This window comes from Pelodiscus sinensis, chromosome 6 (assembly GCF_049634645.1).
Source record: "Pelodiscus sinensis isolate JC-2024 chromosome 6, ASM4963464v1, whole genome shotgun sequence".
NCBI classification, from domain to species: Eukaryota; Metazoa; Chordata; order Testudines; family Trionychidae; genus Pelodiscus; species Pelodiscus sinensis.
This window is the reverse complement of record NC_134716.1, coordinates 19,705,992-19,712,204: the sequence shown is the minus strand read 5'-3', so window position 1 is coordinate 19,712,204 and position 6,213 is coordinate 19,705,992. Positions and strand designations below refer to the sequence as shown.

Here is a 6,213-nt window from a genome sequence, read left to right as displayed (position 1 = left end):
AACACAACACAAATAAGAGGTACCTAATGATGCCTATTTAGCTCTGTTCTTTGAACAGTGTGTGTGTGTGTGTGTGTGGGGGGGGGGAAGACAGGTCAAACCAGTTCAAGCAGAGGAAGCCATATAGCCCCCCTGATCAGAATAACCTTCTCTTTACCCCTCACAGCATTGGAAGTGGAGCCTCTGCATTTTCAAGACTCTGCTGTGAGCCCTTTCATTTGAAACAATTGACCACCCGCCTACTTTTCTGAATTTCCACATTACAAATATTGATAACCCTATCTTAGCTAGCCCTGCATGGAGTACAAATATTGCTGAGGTTGTATCACACCTTGATTACAGATGAGCAAAACGCCACTCCAGCTGCTAAGTATCTAAGAAGTGGGCTGTGCTCATGAAACCTTTTGTTAGTCTTTAAAGTGCTACCAGACTATTGTGTTCTAATTGTTTCCTGTTACAGACGCACTGGGCTACCCCCTCTGAAACATCTAAGAAAAGCAGGAACAAACTGTGTTCACATAAACACGCCCATGGGTTTTCTGCGTTTCCAGCCGGCTGTGGCGGAAGCCCTTCCTTCAGATCCTGCTTAAATGAACATAGCTGTTTCCTGCAGGAGAGAGGGGACTAAGCGACACCTCTACCACTACTCCAGCGGGTGTAGCACCATGGCTTGCACTCAGACATCTGCAGCCTCACGGCACCAGGCCCAGGGTCTCGCCCCCGGCCCGCACAGGGGATTCCCGGCCCCGTTTGGCGCCCAGGCTGATCCGACGCCGCAGCCAGGCGTTCGCAGGAGGGAGCGGTCGCTGCGCGCTGCTGGGGCTTAACACGCCCACTCGCTGGGGAGCCGCCTCCCGAGGCTGGAGGGGGCGCAGGGGCCCGGGCCGCGCGGCGCAGCCGTTGCGCTCTGGCGCCCCCTGGCGGCGCAGCCCGTGTGTACCCCCCCCCTCCCGCCTTTGGGCGGGTCCGGGATCCGCCTCCCGCCGCTTGCGGGGGTGAAAGGAACATGGTGGCCGCTTCCTCCCCGAGCGCCGGCGGCTCTGGCTGCTCCTGAGGCTGCCGCAGGGGGCTCCGGCCGGGCGCGCAGCGGCGGGTGAGCGAGAGGGGGACGTGCCGCGCGCGCGGGGTCGGGGGGGGGGGCTGGCGCCCGGCCCGCCACAGACACCGGCTGCGCCGCTCGGTGCCCCGGGGCAGCGCCGAGCTCCCGGCTGCGCGAGGGGCGGGCGAGGTGGGAACGGAGCCTTCCTGCGGTCGCGCCCTCGTCCGGCCGGGCTGGGCCGCCGCCGCTCCTGCGCTGGGCCAGGCTTGCTCGGGCACCCCCCCTCCGCAGCGTGTGTCCACCCGGGCCCGGCAGCTGCGGCTCGGCCGTGCCAGCGGGAGGCGGGGTGACAGGTGAGGCTCGGGGCCGCTCCCTTCTCCGTTTGTTTCCCCTCCCCGAGCCTGTGCCAGCGGGGCCAACTCCTGCGCGCTGCTGGGCAGGGAGACCCCCCGCCCCAGCCCCCAGCAGAGCTTGGCAAGAAGCCGTGGCCGTAGTCTTAGCGCTGCCTTGGCTGGCACGGAAGCGGCGTTAGGCAGAAGGAGGTGAATGTGAATGAAGCAGGTTCACATAGGTTGTGCGTGTGTGTTTGTGCAGCTACGGCCTGGTCGGAGTAGGGCTGGCTGCAGTTCTGGAGCTTGGTGTCAGCAGTAGCACCCGACCCCACTAGCAGTTCAGCACTGTAACGTAGCTATGGTCATATCTTAATCTGAAATACTTAATCTTGGCCTCTGGGCTGTAGCTTCACTTGGAAACGCTTCCTTATCTCTTTGCTCAGTTTGCTGGGAGACTGAAATGGTTTAAATGCTACCATGGAGTAACTAGGGCGTGTGGCTGGAGCGCCAACCTGCACAGACCAGCCCAAAGTTCTAATCAGGGAGAACTGGGTGGCTAAATTATCCTTTGGAATGCCTGGCCACATTGGTTAACACGTTATTGGGGAAAACAGGACCATGACTGTATGGCCACCCAGCAACTATCATTGCCTTATAAAAGGTAATTGTTTGAACTCTGCTATAGAAAGGTTCAAAGACTGAACAAAATTGAAGTAAAAATCTAGATGGTCACTTGTTACTTACTATATTTCTTGCTCTTTCTGCCCCATATGCTCTAAATATGAGTTAAACACAGTTCTTATTACATTTCTTGCTCTGTTACCACTCATGGTCAATAAAGGTATTTACATAAGAACAAATTATTTACCTGTGTCCTCTCCTGCTTTCATATCCATTTAGAATCCTTACTTCACTGCACCGTTCTTTTTTTTTGCAATTTTTTTAGCAGCATGGTGTCAGTTGTCCAGCACCCTCATGAGCAGTCTCAAAATAATAAACCAATGTGAGCACGTGGAAGACAGAAAAACATGTTGGCTTGGAAGCTGAAATCAATTTCAGGGAACCTATTGTAAACAGTCGAGTGTTTTGTTGCTTTGTTTTTAAAATTCAGATCTGTTAAATAGAGTGAGGATAATATCCTCACAAAAGGAGTGTTGGATGTTATTCAGGATGTCTTTTTAAATTCTTTAAGAACTTGCGGACTGCACGAGCTGACTTAGCAAAAGATTTCAGCCTCTTATTTTTGTTTGTAAAACATAATATAACTTTGCCCAATCTGAAAAATGAAATGTCTCCTGGAAAAGTACAAGCCTTTAGTCAAAGGGTGGATATGGTGAGATAGAGTAAAGGGTGGTGGTACTCTTTCAATCTTTACCCACATAAGTTGCCAAATGCATTGTTGCTTTTTTTTGATTGTGTGGTTGATCAGAATGTGTGCTCACTCACTGGACTCCTTGAAATCTGCTTTCCTCTTTCTCTGTAGTGCTTCAGTATGCCAGAGTGCTCTGTTCAATTTCTTTATTTGTGAGGTGAGGGAAATAGTTGTATATCTTGTGGCAACAAAACTATGCAAGTCTGTAACTCTCCCTCTCACTTCTTACATGAGGTATGAAATGGGCAACAATGATAATTAAATTATCCTTATGCATTGAATTTAATACCTACAATAAAGTAAATTGGTAGTTTACACCCCCTCAGAGTTACTGTTCTGGTCCAGGCCTTCTGCAGATTCTTACATGAATTGTATCTAGCTCACTGTGTTTACACTTGATTTGCAGCCATAACAGCTAGAGCCTTTGTTCTCTTAAAAATGAAAGTTGATATTCTGGACAATAAAATAGAATCTCTTCTAGATTTCCTCAAGAATGCCTCTAATTTGTACAATATTGGCCTTTGCTGAGTTTCCTCTATATCAGGGTTTCCCAACCTATAGGTCGGGACCCAAATATGGGTTGCCATTATATTTCAAAAGGATCGCCAGGTGTCTCCCTAGGTGGCTCTTAAGGAGCCATTCATGCATTTTTTTAATTGCCCTGGGTCACCAAGTCTTCCTCAGTTGTCAAAATGGGTCCCCATCTGGAAAGGGTGGGAATCGCTGCTCTCTATATTCTGAACAAGGTACGCTGCAATGGGCAAAATCTTATTTCAGATTGGGATAACCTTGATTTAGAAGAGCAAGCTCAAGGCAGTGGCTGATAAACATGCAACATGAATTACAATATCTTGTCTAAACATGGCCTGCCAATCATTTAACAAAAATTTGAAGCCTGATGGTTTTGATTCAAGCTGTTCTTGTTAGACCCCCCACACCTTTGGGAAAAAATCAACCTTTTTTTAAACCCTAGAAGTGTAATATGCTGGTTTTATGGGTTTCACACATTAACAAAATAGACTTTTATCCAGAAGTTTTTATAATAGTGTAAATCAGGCTTGAATAGCAAATTAAACTACTTGGCCTTGGCAACAGTAAGAATTTACAGTAACAAGGCTGTAATAAAATGCTAGAAGTCGTGCTGCAGCACTCCATTTCAGTTTTGTTAACCATCTGTTTGGGTGGGTAGTGTTTCTAGCTAAGTTGCCTGACAGCGTGACAGTTATACTGCCATAGCTCCATCCCATAACTGTTGCCTACAGTGACAGGAGGGGTCTTCTGTTTGTGTAGAAAGTACACTGCCTCCTGAACAAAGGTAGGAGGTACATTGGGGAAAAAAATTCTTCTGTGGACATAGCTATGTCTACAATGGGGTTATTATCAACATATTTGTCAGTTGTAGGTTTTTTTCATACTCCTGTTAATCTGACTTAAGTGTAGACCAGGACTGGGCAAAATATGGCCCGCGGGCTGAATCCGGCCCACCTAACATTTTGATCCAGCCCCTGGACTGCATCTGGCCACTTTCTATTACATTTTTCTCTGGTCCCACAGCTTTCTTAAGTCATTATTTGTGTGGTTAATACCTATAAAGCACATCTCTCCAGTAGTATTCCCTTTCCCTAGTATTGTAGTTCTCTGCCTGGTTTCTCCCCTCCTCCCCCCCAATCTTTCTGGCCACCCATCCCTCTGGTAACACCTGATGTCATGCAGAGTGGCTCTAGCCACCCTTATTATTCATTGGCATCTAGCCAATATGATTGTTTTCCCCTAACCTTGTTGTATAATGTGTAAACCAGTTTTTTGCTGTTGGAATAACTAGTTGTAACTTGTAAATCAACAGGCTATATATAATCTTATGTAGGGGAAGGTTGCAAGTATCTCCTTGAATCAGGGAAATTTGTGAATAAAATAGAGAATGTTCAATTATTTAAGTTGTAGAGGAAGATGGAGGAGAGAACAGCAATAATTTGTAGGCTACTGTAAGGCTAACTAGGATTAACATTTAAAGAGTAACGTATTTGCTCTTTCCTGAAATGTTAAATGCTTGACATTAAAGGAACCTGCGGTTGGTTACATCTAAGGGAACAGATTTGTGTGTGTCTCTGTGTGCGGTGGGGTGGAGTGGTGTGAAGTACAGGCATGGGCTGCTCCAGCTGGGCTGGAGCAGCCCATGCCTGTGGGTGGGCCAGGGTGCCCTACTTCTTTTATCTTGTTTTCTGTAAGTAAAGGAACTGGGTGTCCATTTCATTTATACAACTCCTGATGGAAATTTCTTTTTCAAGCCTAAAAGAAGGCTCCTCAATAAATGATTAGACTTTTAGAGGTGCTGAACATACAGGAGCTTCCCACTGACTTCAGCTCTTGGTTTATCTCTTCAGAAAATTTTGAGCATCCACTCTTGAAAATGTTGTCTGTATTTTTAAATATGGTATACTTCCATAGAGCTTGTTAGGAGAGCGACACCAGCAAACCTTTCTGGTGTAGATGTAGTTTTTCTGGTATATAACTTATACCAGTTCCCTAAACAAAATAAAGTATGTACTAGCAAGATAATATATTTTGCCAGTATAGTTACATCTGCACTAGGGCTATTGCCTGCATAGGAATATGTCAATTGGAGTGGAGGTAACTTTTTCCCTATCCCACTCCCATTTATGACAGCAAAACTAAATGTAAACTAGGCTTTAGAAAAGGTGTTTGGTTTCTGAAGTAACCAGAATGTGGTACCCAATGCAATTCAAGTATTCATAGATCTTCCATGCATTTTAATTGTAAGAAATGTGGTTGTATTTGAGAAAATACAAGTCATATGCTGATATTTCAAATTCTCATTGCTTTCTCATCCTTAACTTTCATATTAGACCATCTTTTTGTAAATCAACATTATCCTCAAAATATGTCCTATAAATGTGTTATGAGTCCTTGACTTGTCACTACATTCCTTCTAGTTTTCATTTAAAAAAAAAAAAAACTCAAACTCTTCAACATAAAGCTTCCGAGTCACATGAATTCTCAGACAGAGCTTGTTCCCTTCCTCTACCACACCATGAGATGTGAGATATTGCAACAGTTCTTAGTGGGTTTAAGGAAAATTGTTATCTCTCTCCCTCCAATTGCCTAACACAACTGATTTAAAAAAAATCCACCAAAGCCTACTTACAAGTCATCTGAACTACGTTACGTTTTTTTTTTTAAAGATATATAAACTGGTGATGCACAAATCTCTGGGAGGGACTTTTCTGAGAATTAGCACCTAATTATATATTTTAAAATCTCTTGTCTTCCTTCCTTCCAATAAGCTATTAAAGCTCTCACTTTTTATCCTACATAAACTTGACAACAGTAAATATCAACAGGACTGTATAGGAACTTATGTTGTCTGCTTGTAAAATATCTTTTGCGCTCAAAAATATGAGTACATGTATTTAAAAGGGGAGTGGCTTTGGTCTTGGATGAGTCATAATTGG

General features: G+C 45.3%; 1 protein-coding gene across 5 annotated transcripts in view; it reads left to right on the top strand.

Moving 5' to 3' along the window:
* The first annotated feature begins 938 nt into the window (after positions 1 to 938).
* DENND4C (DENN domain containing 4C) overlaps positions 939 to 6,213 on the top strand; it is a 134,962-nt gene continuing 129,687 nt past the window's right edge. For 4 of the 5 annotated variants that reach the window (XM_075931500.1, XM_075931498.1, XM_075931497.1 and 1 more), the window contains exon 1: positions 939 to 1,093. The gene's annotated coding sequence lies outside the window, so the exon portion shown is untranslated. Of the gene's footprint in view, positions 1,094 to 1,189; positions 1,393 to 6,213 lie in introns of those variants that run through there. The other variant, XM_075931496.1, reaches the window with a different exon arrangement.